General features: G+C 40.7%; 2 protein-coding genes across 6 annotated transcripts in view; one reads left to right on the top strand and one right to left on the bottom strand.

Moving 5' to 3' along the window:
• The window catches only part of GPR160 (G protein-coupled receptor 160), a 660,951-nt gene that overhangs the window by 330,566 nt on the left and 315,301 nt on the right, over positions 1-15,084 (top strand). The gene's annotated exons all lie outside the window — the stretch shown is intronic.
• Positions 1-15,084, bottom strand: part of MECOM (MDS1 and EVI1 complex locus) — a 460,574-nt gene that overhangs the window by 420,293 nt on the left and 25,197 nt on the right. The gene's annotated exons all lie outside the window — the stretch shown is intronic.

Genomic DNA, 15,084 nt, shown 5'->3' with positions numbered 1-15,084 from the left:
CACACTAGGTTCACTTTCACTAAGAAAGTGTTTGCAAAGATGGTGACGTAGTTCATCTAAGACACTTAGGTCCATTAAAAAATAGCATAACTTTCCTCTTCAGCATCTTAGACGGACACTGCTAGATTTGATAATCTGATCACATATGGCATACAGTTTCCATAGTATGCATCCGATGCAGTGAGCTGTAGCTCACGAAAGTTCATGCTCACATAAATTGGTTAGTCTCTAAGGTGCCACGAGCCCTCCTTTCCTTTTTGCGGATACAGACTAACGCGGCTGCTCCTCTGAAACCTGGCAAATTCTGTGTTCCTGAAATTATTGTGCATTCATTGCACTGTAGATGCATTAACATCCTACATCCCAAAAACTTGCCATTCAACTATTGTTAGTGTGCCTGTTTGATAAGAAGTCATTTGCAATTATAATTAATATACGAATTACTGATAGGCCTAAATCAAAATTACAAACCGTTAACAGCCCTGAACTTTGTGGATGTTTGGATCTGAGCTTAATGACTAGTTCACAAGCATTTGAATCCAGCGTTCTGATCCAAGCCTTTCTCTACATTTTATATGCGGCTCTTTTCCATCTCCAACTAAAACTTTCCATTGTAAAACAATGTCATTTTCTAAGAGGCAGAAACACACATAGACTCTAAACAAGTACTGAAGCGATGTGCGCCTAGTTTCAGTAAAGCTGTTCATTTCCACATGTTTTCATCTTCTCAGCTGGTAAGCTGTTTGGAGCAGGGACCTTCTCCACCTCTTTGTTTGTATAACACCTTGTACAATGGGGCCCCGATTCCACTCAGGGCTCTTACCACTACCACAAAATAAATAACAGCAACAAGGACTGTGCACCTGATTTCTTGCAACTTTGTGTTTTCTAGGCTATTTATTTGGTCACTTAAAAATACTAAAAATAGTAGTGATTTATACAGCACCTGTACTGTCAGTGGGATGCTATGGCCAAATTGAACCTACGCCTATGAGTTCATAAAACATAATCTGGAAGGGGGTTTTTTAAGACATGCTCAATTCATTGAAGGGCAGCAGAGAGGTGTAGTCTTTTCCTTGTTTACTACAGTTTGGTCAAATTTATGGTATACTCATTATTGTTCCCCACATGTAAATTAATAGAAGTTGCATTCAGTAACGTGGCTATATTATACCTCATGCAAAATATATATCAATGTGTTTTCTCAAGCAAACAGTGTTTATGTACTAATGCCAGGTGTGCTGCTTTAATCTAATGCGATATGTCTATATTTTCAGTCATTGAGCTGGTGACACAACTAAGACTAGTAGATTTCATATGGAGAAGAATGTTAGAAACTCCCTTTAGAGAAAAACAAACAAACAAAAAAAAAACCCAGTTTGGATGGGACTGATTAAAGCACCACTTTGTAGTATGTTGAAACAATGAATTTTTCCTACTGCAGCAAAATATGCCTGTTAGAGTAGTTTGAGTCGTAATTGTCATATTGATAAAGAGAGAAGAGGAATCTCATATGGAAAGACTTTGTTATATTTTACATCCATGATCTGCAGCCATCAGGCAATGGTTTAGAGTTTTCATACGGTATGTGTGTATATCTTTATAAAATAGTATCTCCATTTTCTGTTAATACTAAAACTCCTAAACACCTGGATGCTCTCATGTCATGAAATAAATGCTTGTAGAATAAAAATTTACAGTCCACCACATGCATTAAATTTGTTTAAACACTTTTTCAAAGCAAGGCACTTTTTTAATCGTGAGTTGTATTTTATAATGTACATCAAGCTCTCTGGCAAATCTCCATTCTTTTAGACCTGACAGACTGTTTGTCAGTTAAACTCCCCTTGTCATGTATCCCTACCACTGCCAACTCATGCACGGAGACCTTCACTTTTACTGCTACCACTTGCACCCTATGCAACCTTTGTCATTGATCACTGATCCAATCCAGTGCCCACATGTTCTTCAAGTGCCTACACAAGTAATGAGGTACTTGTGGTGTAAAATTAAACTGTCAACTGTCAGCGATTGATAACCACAGTGAGAGCTGACCTAGAACACCTGCAGTAGTGGCCAAGACAGGTGTGACACGTTTGATCGCTGAGGCCTACTAGTCAGTCTGACCCAACAGTGTCCCTTCAGGGATTTGCTTATGACAGAGACATCGTATTTCAGCACTGCATTTCAAAAGCACCACCACAATGGTCACTAACTTGGAAAGACGACTCTCCTGATCAATATTCACAGTGGTTAGTTGCAATAAAATTGTTTTGCGATCTTGTTAAAGGCAACCATGTTGGTCTGCAGCACGATTTGTTCTCACAAATTTTTTAAGATGTCATTTTGTGGCAATCAAGTGTCTTTGTACCCCAGCAGCAGCCTGCACATTTATCAACATTGGTACCCCTCTCCTCCCTCCTTTACCAGCGCTTTTCAGAATGTGCCAGCTCTCAGCTGGGGCCTCCATTCCCTTATGCACATGTGTGTGGAAATCGCACTGAATATCATTTATGGTTATTTTTGTAGTATAAAGCCTGCAGTTCAGCTTCTGTGTTACACTATGTGGCAGGAGGGTAGAGCTGAACAGTTCCTTGCCATCACTTAAGTAAACTCACTCTCGTTTTGTTGAAAGCATACTAAATAGGAAAACTCTTTATTTTTCTTCTTGTATGTACCTTAACCACCATAGCGGAAAACTGCATTCTTCCTCACCCAGCTATCATTATTTTTAGCCAGGGTTGCTGTACAGAGTTTAGCCTTAAGTTCATATTTGAGTATTTTATTATTATTTAAGTTTGAATGATTGATTTTCACTTTAAGCAAAAAGGCACTTTAAAGACATAAAATATCCTTAAAAAGCCTAAAATATATTAGAAAATAATGGCAGGAAGGTTTTCCTTCCCTCAAAACAGTTGCACTATATTAAGTTCATGTGATGAGAAGATAAAAATCTATTAACTTGCTCCTGACCTTATCGACACAAGAATCTCTGCAGACATTACAGGAGCCATATCTCTTCTGACTTTTACATCCAGAACCTCATGCACCAGAGTCCCAAGCCAAATGTAAAATCTTCATGATGAGTGAAACAGTGACACCAATTCAGATTCTGGTCTTGCTGGCTGGCAGTAGACAGAGGGTCCTATGGGGCCTGAGACTGGCCTTTACTTTCAATTTGACTTCGGGGGCAATTTTTTGCCATATGCTACTGGGGGCTCTGAATCAAAACTGTTTCCTTAGGACCATATGCTATGAGGCACGTGTGCTGGAAACTGAAAGGCTTTATGCTCCCCCATATCACCGTGATGTATTGCAAACATAATTAAACCTGAGTAATGTGCACTCCTGTTTCGGTTAATCATTCCTTTCTTCATTTTAAGCCAGTACAGAACAAACCAATTTTCAAAATTCTACCACAAGTCTATCTAAATACACAACCCGCACACATACATGTCACATTTTCATGCTAATGTATGTACTAGGCCCCTTCACTACAGAGAGGAACCTGGAAGGCCCCTTTGGGTGTGCAGCCTTTTAAATATGAGCTAATAAGAGATTTTTAAAGGGGGCAGGGGTCACAACTTTTCCAGCAGCACATTTCAAAAGTCAGCAAACCTGTGAAACCAGAATGGCACCAGATCATGGTGCTGTCCATCTGAAAAGATACTGATTGGGTGATCATGTGTCTGCCAAAAGATGGCACATGAATCACTGATGGGGCACAACAGTGATGACAAAGAACTCAGCTTCCCAGGTGGTGGCATGTTCCCCCAAACAGAGAAGTAAAATTAAATGGGACCTGTAAGACTGTGCCCTGAACAGGCCATGCTATGGTGATATAAATACCATCCACTGTCCTAGTAACACCATGCCCACAGGACTGAAGCTTGAGTGGCTTGTTAATGTCACCAATACCTGAACTGTTATAGTATGTCCATTCCAGTGATAATTCATTCAATAATATGCCTAAGTGGAATGGCTTGACAGCCAGTCAGAGGCAGTGCAGTGCAGAGCAGTGCAGTTATCGACTCACAGCTGCACTTTAGGTTTTCAGTAATCATGGCATATGCCAATCCCCTGCATCCAGACTCTCTGTTGCTCTCCAGAGATGGTTGTTGGACCATCTACATGTCCATGAGCATTATGGCTGCCACACCATTTCATTCCATCCAGCCTTTCTTCATGTTAAAACATAAACTCACTTTCAAACCCAGTTAGGTCTTAAAAATTTTTAAACATTAGCCAGGTCACTATCATATGAATAACTTGATAACCCAACAATAACCAAATCAATAGATTGGGTTGCAGCCTCTGTTTGTTTTGAAATCATGGAATTGCTGGAGTGCAAATAAAGAGTTCCTCTAGCAGAGCTCTGCCCAAACCATTTCTCCATCTCTCACCCATCCCAACATCCACACCCAAGAAGTCTGAGTGGTCGCATTTAGGAGTGGAAGGATGGTCTTGTGGTTAGGCCACAGGCCTGGCAATCAGGTGCTCTATGTTCTACTCCTCAAAAATTGCCTCCAGAAGTCAAATTGAAAGTAAAAGCCCCAGGCTCAAGCCTCATAGAATCTTCTGTCTACAGCCGGCCACCAAGACCAGAATCTGAGCTGGGGTTGCTATTTCATAATCATGAAGATTTGTTTGGGACTCTGGTTCATCAGGTTCTGGATGTAAAAGTCAGAAGAGATACAGCTCCTGTAGTGTCTGTAGAAATCTGCATGTCAATAAGGTCAGCAACAAGTGAACAGACGTTTATCACATGTAACCTCAAGCAAATCACTTCACCTGTGTGTGCCTCAGTCTCTTCCACCTGTAATATGGGTCTAATAATACCCAGCTACCTCACAGAGGAGTTATGAGGCTTAATTTATTCCTATGGGTAAGGCACTCATATACTACAATGATGAACGCAACGTTAAGCCTGCAAGTAAAGAAATAAAATGGGCTCCAGATCCAAATCAGCACTGGTTGTGATGTTGGTTTTGCAAAACAAAAACCTGACGGTTTTCCCCTTTTTCTTAAAAAAAAATAATCTATTGTTAAATTAATCTAATGGTTCAGTAAGTAATCCCCATTATATACTGGAGATGGGTCTGAGCTGGAAAATTCAAATCCTGATCAAAATTTTTCCAATGTTCAGGGATAAAATGTACACCTCCATCAGGCAAGCCTGGTGAATCTGGCCTACTGCAAACAGCTATTGTTACTCAATCTATTCCAGGCTTCTGTGTTTAATACTGAAGTTGCAGAGTTTTGCCTCTGTATTGTGTGAGAAATGCCCTGGTATTTTTAACACATGTGCATCTTTTCTGTTGACCGAGAACCTTAAATGGGTCTAATCCTGGAGGGAAAGTAGCTATATTCCTTCTTAATATTGTTCCCTGTTGCGAGTAAGACACAAAGAGGTCTGAGAATATAAACTCATTGAAACAGAAATCAGTATGTAAAATATGTCTGAAGCACCACATTCTGTACGTACTCCAGCATGCTCCGTCAAGGAGAAATTAATGATACGTGGAAAGCTCAATCCAAATGATCCCAGTGACCAAAACTCTTGGATCAAGCGTCTCTTTCATTTTTCAAAACCCAAAGAGAATCTCTCTTGTTTTTATTCTAATCACACAGTTGAATAGAAAACCAGACCTTCTCAAACCACCCCAGTGAAAGTAAAATAGCAGATCGCAGTGCACAAAAGGGCAAAACACAGACTCGATCATGTGACTCCCATCCCTGGGATTTGGAAACCAAGAGTAGTGCACACCTATGGGCATCAAAGAAAGAGAGACATAAAAGAAAAATCAGCACTAAAACTCTGGGGCTTTCCTTGGGACAAAATAGCTGGACAAAATATGACATCAAAGATTGGTTGTTTACATATCAGATGACCTGTCCATTTGCCTCTTACCATTGATTTCTACGGTACAAAAATATTATTTCAGTGACAAGGATGTAAACCTTATTCAAAACAGGATTTAAACCATATCCTGCAAGCGAGGCATCTCTTCAGATAGCCTGCCTGCATTTACAGTATATTGAAGGCATGCTGATTTTCGTTTTCAGTGTTTGTTAAGAGGGTCACAATATCAGGAAGCAGGAGATGGCTCATCAAAGACTCGTTGCTTGCCTCCACCACTCATCAACTAGACAGTACCTTGTTTTTAAAAATTGAGCGGAAATGCATCTCCAGTGACCCATTGTTAGGAACTTCCTTTTGTCTTTAAGTTTGTTGGAAGGAGTATTGGGGCCCCTTTTAACTCTTTTCCAATAGGTAATTTCCCCTAATTAGGGCTCTCATTACAAGTGAGAATTTATCATACGTGATTAAAGAAGAATCTTGTCTCTTTCCTATTGCCTCATTGGGGCATGTTCTTATCTCCCAACACGTGTTGCAAACACCTCTCTGGAGAAGCACAAAAATTCTGCCTGAGAAACAGAGTTTGGATCAAAACATCCCCAAGATTTCCAGGCTGTAGAAATCATCCCATCATTGGTGTAGGTGCAGCTCCTATGGAGGGGAAAGCCAATGAAACCTGCACACATGCAACCAACAGGCTAACTGAGCCTGTGGGCTTCAGTTTGGGCTCATGTTGTCAAACCACAAGAGGAAAATGTTTTTCTCTTAAAGGCCTTGTGCCAAATTCAGTGAAGTCAATGGAGTTGTATGTGCTGTAAGTCAGGATGGAATATGAACATGGCTCCTTGTTTTGACATGGACATGATTGATATCCTGTGCCTTTCAGTTTTTAATGGGGTTTTTCCTTCTGATTGCATCTGACACTGCAAGATACTGAGTGCCCTCAACTCACATTGGCTTCACCTTGCAGGAGGTGATCAGCACTTTGCAGGACCTGCCTTTAATGAATGTGTTGTCTTTGAAAAAAAGAAGCAGCTCGTGTCTTTTGAGCGGAAACAGGGCAGGACACAGATATACTTAGCTGCCCAGGACCATCTCCTGACCTTGATCCATGTGTGAAGTTCTGCATGCAGATCAAGGGAGGTATGTGGTCAGCATATGTTAACGCTGCCATTTATGCTGCCTGTGTGTGTTCAGAGTTAAGTAGGAGGTACTTGCTCAGCTCCTCCTATATTCCTTTTAACTTCACTCCTTTTAACCACCCCTTCCAGACACATTAGCCCTCTATATGAAAGTGCAGCTACTACCAATTTCAATGGGAGTTTTGTTCAAAGGTTCAGAATAGAACATGGCCCTTTGGGAGCACCCAAAAATCTGTTTTAACATGGGTCTTTTCTTACGGGAATAGGCTACACTGTTGTCAGTTTAAGAGACTTCTCTTGCCCAACTAACAACTTGGGTCATATAAAGGATGTGATCTGCAGGTGCAGCCCTCTTTGCCCTCAATATGCTATACATTGGCACAGGTATACAGAAATCTAGAAATTAGAGCTGGAGGGCTGGATTCTGATCTCACATCTGTTTTAACACTGATGTAACTTCATTGACTTCGTTGGAGTTGCTCCTGATTGATTCCAGGCACAAACATAAATAAATAAATACTTTTACTTCCCCTAATCCATCTCTCAGTAGATTATTCCCTGCAGGCCCTTTTCTACAGTTTTGTCCAATCTAGTTCAAAACAAAAACATTCCAAGCCATGAATCTTCCACCACTTTCCTGGGGAAAGTATCCCCCAACCCTGCCAGGAATTTTTTCCTTGCTATTCATGATCATTTTTCCTTCTCTTAATTTCATCCCATTACTGCTACGCTGACTGCTGAGCGTGCTTTGAACTCCATTGTGACTGGCCCCCCTGCACTGAGACTTCAAGCTCATGGGGAGCAAAAGGAAGAGAGAGCACAAGAGTCACATTAATGGAACTGAGCAGCACTGCAGGAAAGGAAAGAGATGAACTACATGAGACGGTGGGGAGAGAAGAGGTCAATTAAGGGAGTTTTCCGACCCCCTTGTCTTAGAGCTGAAAGGGAGTCCTCTCAGATATAGCAGAGTCAACCCTGACTACTTCCACCAACTTCAGCGGAGTTGCTCTAGATTTACAGCTCTGTAACTGAGATCAGAATCCAGACGCCCATCTCCTCCCTATGAGAGTTCTCTGACTGGGAAAAAAAAAAAAAAGTAAAATTCTTCCAAACTTTTGTGCATATAAATCAAATGTTATCAGCTAAACGGTCGTATTAATTCATCCACCCTGACATTTTCATCTTAACTGTGTTTCCTTTTAAAACTTCCTTGTTTTCTAACTCTTATAACAACATGCAATTGATTTTGATATCAGCATAAAGAGTGTTTTTGTGAACCACATCACTCCAACAAAACTACAAAGCCCTGCAAGGATGTCATATGCAGAACTCCCATTCAGTGAACATTCCTAGCTCAGAGGGCTGGAAGAATCAGGCCCATGAAGAACAATTGAGCTATCTGAAAAGAGATGAAGCAACTGGGGAAGAAATTATTTATAACAAAGATTAGTTTAATAATTATACAACAACAGGTCTTACTCAGCAAGTCTTCCACCTGCAAAACTCCCACAGAAGTCAATGAGAGCTCCAAATGCTGAGTGGTTGCCAGTTAAGATGCAATATTTACATTTATTGTTAACAGTCACTAGTATTCCCTCATGCCTGCTATATCCTTGGCTTATATGTTTGACACTCCCTCTTTTAAGGTCTTATCCAGTTTGCTTTGATGGCAATGAAAAGACTCCCATTGATCTCATACTTCTTATGTTAAAAAAATATATTTGTACTGTCAACAATTTTGTTTACCTTTAATAAACATTAGTAACTAAACTATGAATGTTTATACTATGAACTAAGGACTTCCCTAACAGATATAAATAATCATTGTTTTTTACGGCGAACTAATCAGAAATGCCAAAAACATAACAGAAGTAAAACACATTCACACAAAAAACCAAAACCACCACCACACATTTCCTCTCGCATCTGCATGTGATTACATATGAAGACAAATTTATGCACATGCTGATTAATTATCTGGTGTTTATTATAATCACACTGATCACAGAGTAACTAATTAATATAATAATCATAACGATCTTACTAGTAGTAGAAAACTACTACTAATGTTGTCCAAACATTAAACACAGTTCTAAATCTCTGAATCTTCTAAAATCTGAACCTAATCATAAATATTTAGCCCCGTATATGTCACTGGTTAACATTTGTCCTTTTTCCCCCTTCCCATGTACAAACATTCCATTTTAGGACAGATACAATCAAACTTCAATTTTATTTTTCTCACATAATGTTAATCAAGAGCTAAAAAGATAATTTCCTTCTACCACAAAGCAATTCCACTGTGGTGGAACAAACTGTTATCTTAAGTTTCACAGAGCAATTGTTCAATAATTCCTGTTTGTGGCTCGTTTCCAAATCCTTGAGACTAGCTCAGACTGCCAACCCTTCAGAAAAAAAAAACACACACACACACAAAACAGAAGCCGAAAAGCGTTTGCTGCCCCTCAGTAGTTCAGCTGTGGCACACTCGACCATTTCTCTCAGACCAGACTCCAACTTTGTGACTCTGACATGAAGAAATGCACTGTCTGTTTGAAGACAATTGCCTGGAAAGATGTAAGCCACAAGCCTGTCAATATGTCACAGCACAGTTCTTGGAGTGGCGTATTAAATGAATTGGAAGCTCAGAAGGAAAAAGAAGTAGAATGCTTGGTGTTTCTGCAATCCAAAGTGCCGTACAAACCTTAACTAAGCAATGTTTCATAAGGAGGAATGGAAGGGCCTTTTGTTGCGTGAAAAGGAACTGATAACATGGATTCCTCCAATTATGCTAATAAAATGTTCTGTTCCTCTGGAAAAACTATTAATTAATAATAACCACTCTTACTTATGCAGCACCTTTCATGTGAAAATCACTATTAATTTTAGACTGCAAGCTCATTAAGCCAGAGACTGTTATTTTGTGTCGGTCTGCACAATGCCTAGCACAATGGTGTCCCAACCTGGTTGGCCTGTAGGAGCAAACACAATACAAATAGTAAATAACAATAAATAGTAATCACAAAACCCCTGAGAGCCAAGGCAATGTTATTATACTCATAGTACAGAAAGGGAAAGGGAAGCACAGAGCGGCCATTTCATCCCTGGGCCTGAGCTGAGCTTGGCACAGGGACCAAGAGGGAAGCATAAAGGTAGGTTTACATCTCCCTTGGTCTGGGACTGCCCAGTGCAGGCTTGATCTTAGGGGTTGGTCTAACTTGTGTCCCAGCTCCAAGGACCCCTATGGGTTGTTCCAGTAGCCAGAATATCCAGGCCATTGAAAGCCCAAGCCACATCCCCTGGGATACCCGACATGCCCCTAAACTGAGGGTTCCTGCAGGGGATGGCACACAGCACCTATGCCAGTTCTGTGCCTGCTGAGTACTCCCCTGCATGGAGGAAGCCCCTGGGAGGCGTGGGGGGGGGGACACATTTTGGCAGGGTCTTGTCCACTTTACACTGACAGAGCTGGTGTGAAGTATCCACAGAACAATGCTGAATTCAGGCCACAGAGAGGCAACGTGACTTTCGCAAGGTGACATAGTGAGTCAGTGACAGATCCAGAAACAGACTCCAAGAATCCACTCTCTGGTGCCATGCTCTGCCTATTAGGAAATACTGCCTCCCTAGGTGAAAGAAGTCTTGTTCATTGCAGAGGTATCCAGTAAAATGCCCATGATATCCTAGCCAATTAATGAAAGTAACAAAGGACAACTCTCATAGTATCATCCAATACTGATTTGTATTGGCCTGCTAAAAATGTATGCTTGATATGGCCCGAAAGCATGCCAGGGGACCTGGGGTGGCTAAACAACATTCTATATCCCTACTCCCCAGCCACTTGCAGTTATGAAATGCAATCAAAAGTAAGTGTATTTGATGGGAAAGGATGTACAGAGATGGGGTGAGGCTAGAAAATATCCACATTCTACGCCACCCTCCCAGAGCACTGGCCCATAATCTAAGCGACAAACTGCTTCAGGATTAATTGCCACTCCACACGCTTCTGCCATCTACAGGCTGGGTGAGAAAGGAGTAGAGCAACAGGCAGGGAGCCAAGGGAGAAGTTCACTTCTAATTTTAAATGTGCCCACATCAAAAAGTGTGCTATATTGTGCTGAGTGGGGGCAGTTTGTACAGAAGTAAGCCAATGCTATGGACCCGATTCTTCCATCAGATGCATGGGCACGACTGCCACTGATTTCAAATTGTGATGTGCCTGTGTATCTTAGAGTGCAATCCTATGTTAAATAAAGCTGATGCTACTACTCTCTCACTTTTATCAATTTCAACCCCAAAAGTAGTAAAAAAGAGATAGTCACGATACAGCAACATAAGAATCTATAACTCTCAATTAAATATAATCATGGGGAGAAAATTAATCATAAACCTGGGCCTGATTCCCATCTTTTTTAAACCAGATTCATAGCAGTGTAACTCCACTGACTTCAACGGAGTTGCTCCCGATTTACCCCAGGAAGCGTAAGAAATGAATCGAGTCCTTTCTCTCTTTTTTATGGTTAGAAGTCACCACCCTTTGGTTAGAATAAGACTGCGGACTGTCAGGGCTAGAATGTACTATTTTACCTAGTGTACAAACCCTTTCTACTCAGTCACACCATAACTAAAATCAATTTGTCAATTCTAGACGCTGATATCCAGACAGTTGAAAGAAAATAATGGAATTTGTCAGCTCCTGGACTATCAGTTTTATCTGTGGCCTGCACCTCACACAAACGCAATGAGAATTAGAAAAAGAATAGGTACAACTAAAATGAGAAAAACAAAATGAAACTGAACAGGACAAGACAGTTTCCAGTATTAAATTTGCCATCACTTATTTTAGAATGAATTGCTATTTCTAAAAAGCAAGTTGTTATGCGAATATAGATCTCACTTTAGAGTTCAGGCCTACTTGAGACCACCACTAATCAGACAGAACATACTGGAACAGATCCTCATCTGGCATAAATCAGCATAACTCCATTGATTTATGGGTCAAGCCCAGGCTAGTGTAAACTGGTTTAGCTGTATTGATTTGTAGGACATATCCCCAGCATAGCTCTATTGAAGTTAATGCAGCCAATTCATACCAGCTCTGGAACTGACCCACAAGTGCTGATTATCCATGAAAAGCTAGAATTTGGGGGAGGAGGAGGACAGAGGGGAAGGATAATATTAGTTTTGTTGATAGATGAATCAAATATTACACTTCAGACAGTTCTGTATTCGGCAAATTAGATGCAGTGTTGAAATAACAGATTTTGATGGTTAGCATCATGAATCAAGATACTTCATAATTCTTGTTCTTTACCTACAAATGGGCTGACATGCCAAGCAAACACTACTCGTAAGGCCAAATTCTACCCCGAGATACTCATGAATAAATCCCACCAAAATCAACTGGAGTCACATGTGAAGCCAGAATTTGGCCCGAAGAACACCTCTGCATTTCATTCCAAAATCTACTTCCCCACCTTCAATCATTTGCAAATGGTATTTCATGCTCTGTGAGCATTTGAGTATCATTGAGTGAATCCCCCTGAATTTATTTGGTGAGTTGAGACTTCCAGGGCCCTTTCTTTTCTGTGACGGCCTGCAGGACATGTTTTTCAGACAGACAGGAGAGCTGCTATCCTGATGGGGTTAAAAAAAAAAAAAACCTCTGACACTTATCCTGCTGCTGCTCAGGGCTTCATGCTGTAAGACAGTAAATCACCACACTTCCAGAAAACAATAGCTGCCTCTTGTGTAAAATGGAACTGCACCTGTTAAATTAACATAACACCAGCTATTGTTTTTGCTCGGCATCCAGGCTGAGACAACACAGCTTCCTGACCCACATAGTGGAAGACTTATTCTTAGAAGGGTTTAGAATTTTCATATAGCACAGTGATGCACAGTGATTGTGATCTTCCTTCCTTCTTTTGTACTTCTTCAAACTGCATCTTTTTTAGCTTTCAACAGGTTTATTTCCATTGTAATTTGCCGGCTTCCAAAACCTACCGTAGCCCTTATTTGGCAAAGGTTCCCTCTTTCCGTTTCCTATCTCTGAACGTTGCAAGCTCTAACTGGAATTTGGGTCATTTCAATCGGTTTTTCAAAAGACTCCTCTTCCATTGAAGTAGTTTGTGCAAAGCTGGAGCCAGCTGAAAATATCTTTCCCAAACATTCAGTCTTCACGAAATAATTTTGTTCTTACTGGAGTAGGTTAATTATTATGTCTGTTTCAAGTTTATTTATCTCTGATTGAGCTGGGACCCTTCTAAAGGAATTATTTTGCTCAAATAAGGTGCTCGCTAGAGATTGAAAAACTGAGTATGTTAAGAGTTGGGTCATAGGCATAAGAAGCAATAAACGTTTAGTAGGACCAGTGTGTAGGGAATACTGATGATATAACTTTTCTCGATTTATGTGAGAAGTACGCTCACAGATATTATGGAGCTATGACCCTACTAAGCCAGCAGTTTCTCTTCACTCTGGGGCCTGGTCTAAGGTCCTAAATACAATATGAACCAAACCAAATACCAATCAACACATTCTCTTCTAGCTGTGCATCATCTATCTTGCTGCCTCCTATGCTTGAAACAATATCACACTTCTTGTACAAGTCTCTTCCCTCTGCTACTTCAAACATTTCCTTTAAGCCAACTTTCCATGAATCCATTCTACTGATACCTTCTTCTCCTCATGTTCCCTTCCTTGAAATGGTATCCTATGTCATGTCTTCTGCTTGTCTTATCAGTCTTCAGGCCATTTCCTGACTCAAAGGGGTAGCCTACTGGATACTAGCTGAAGTCAATACAACAACTCACATGAGTAAGGACTGCAGGAGAAAAGGCCCTCTACTATCCAAATTCAGTTCTGTTGTACATAGCTATAATGCCGGTGGAGCTGCATCCATTTACACCAGGTCTGAATTTGTAAACACTGAGTGAATGTAGGTTATTCTACACAATTATTTTAATAATAATAATCCTTGCTATTAGTGCCTGTAGCAGTATGCACTGTAATACCAGGAGACTGTTGCCTCAACGACTGGTTTTAATGCAGCAGTTGTACAAATGTCAATAGCTTCAGAATTAAAGGTTTCAGAGTAACAGCCGTGTTAGTCTGTATTCGCAAAAAGAAAAGGAGGACTTGTGGCACCTTAGAGACTAACCAATTTATTTGAGCATGAGCTTTCGTGAGCTACAGCTCACTTCATATGCATCCGATGAAGTGAGCTGTAGCTCACGAAAGCTTATGCTCAAATAAATTGGTTAGTCTCTAAGGTGCCACAAGTCCTCCTTTTCTTTTTTCAGAATTAAAGGAAACCTTAGATTTGAAAATATCGTCAGGAGTTCTTCAGTGAATCTTCATGTCCCAACTACCCATCTTAAAGGGACCCACCGCAGAGATTAATCGATTGATAAAGATTATTAGGTATAGTGGGGATTCCTCTCATGAGCATCAACAAGCAAATACTCGTATACCAGCTCCATATAGCCTGGCTCTTTCACAGGGGTAAGGAATTGTTTGCCCCCTTATCTGCAAAGTGTATGTGCAGTTCACTCAAGCTATTGCTCCCTTCTAATCAATATAGCAAATTATTTTAGAAAGCTTTAGTGATCAGGACTTTACAGACACAGGAGCTCCCATTTCTAAATCTCCATGATAGAGGAATTAAAAATGAGAACAACTCAAAGCACCTGAAGGCCAGCGTAATCTTCTTGCTACTGTAAACATGCTGTGTGATGACAAGCAGCAGTGAGGTCTCTAGCCATAAAGCAGGAAAAAGCATCGAGCTTTTTTGCAGTCATTGGCTCAGCAACCCTTTCTCTGCACCTGCTTGCCCCTCTGCACTCTAAATGCCTGCACTCAGTTGTAAGCACATTGGGGCAGAGACTGCATCTTTTTGTGCATGTTTTGAAAACTGTCTTTAGCTAAAATCTTCAGAAGTGGATGCTGATTTTGTGTGCCTCCATGTTGGGGGGTCCCATCTGGAAAGCTTTGCACGGGTGCAGAGTACCCGTAAGTCCAAGAGAAATCAATGGGAGCAGAAAGGGCTCAGCAACTTTGAAAATCACATCGTAAGTTTCT

Source organism: Lepidochelys kempii, chromosome 9, assembly GCF_965140265.1.
Source record: "Lepidochelys kempii isolate rLepKem1 chromosome 9, rLepKem1.hap2, whole genome shotgun sequence".
NCBI lineage: Eukaryota > Metazoa > Chordata > Testudines > Cheloniidae > Lepidochelys > Lepidochelys kempii.
The sequence above is the reverse complement of the archived record's forward strand: the minus strand, read 5'-3'. Positions and strand labels throughout refer to the sequence as shown.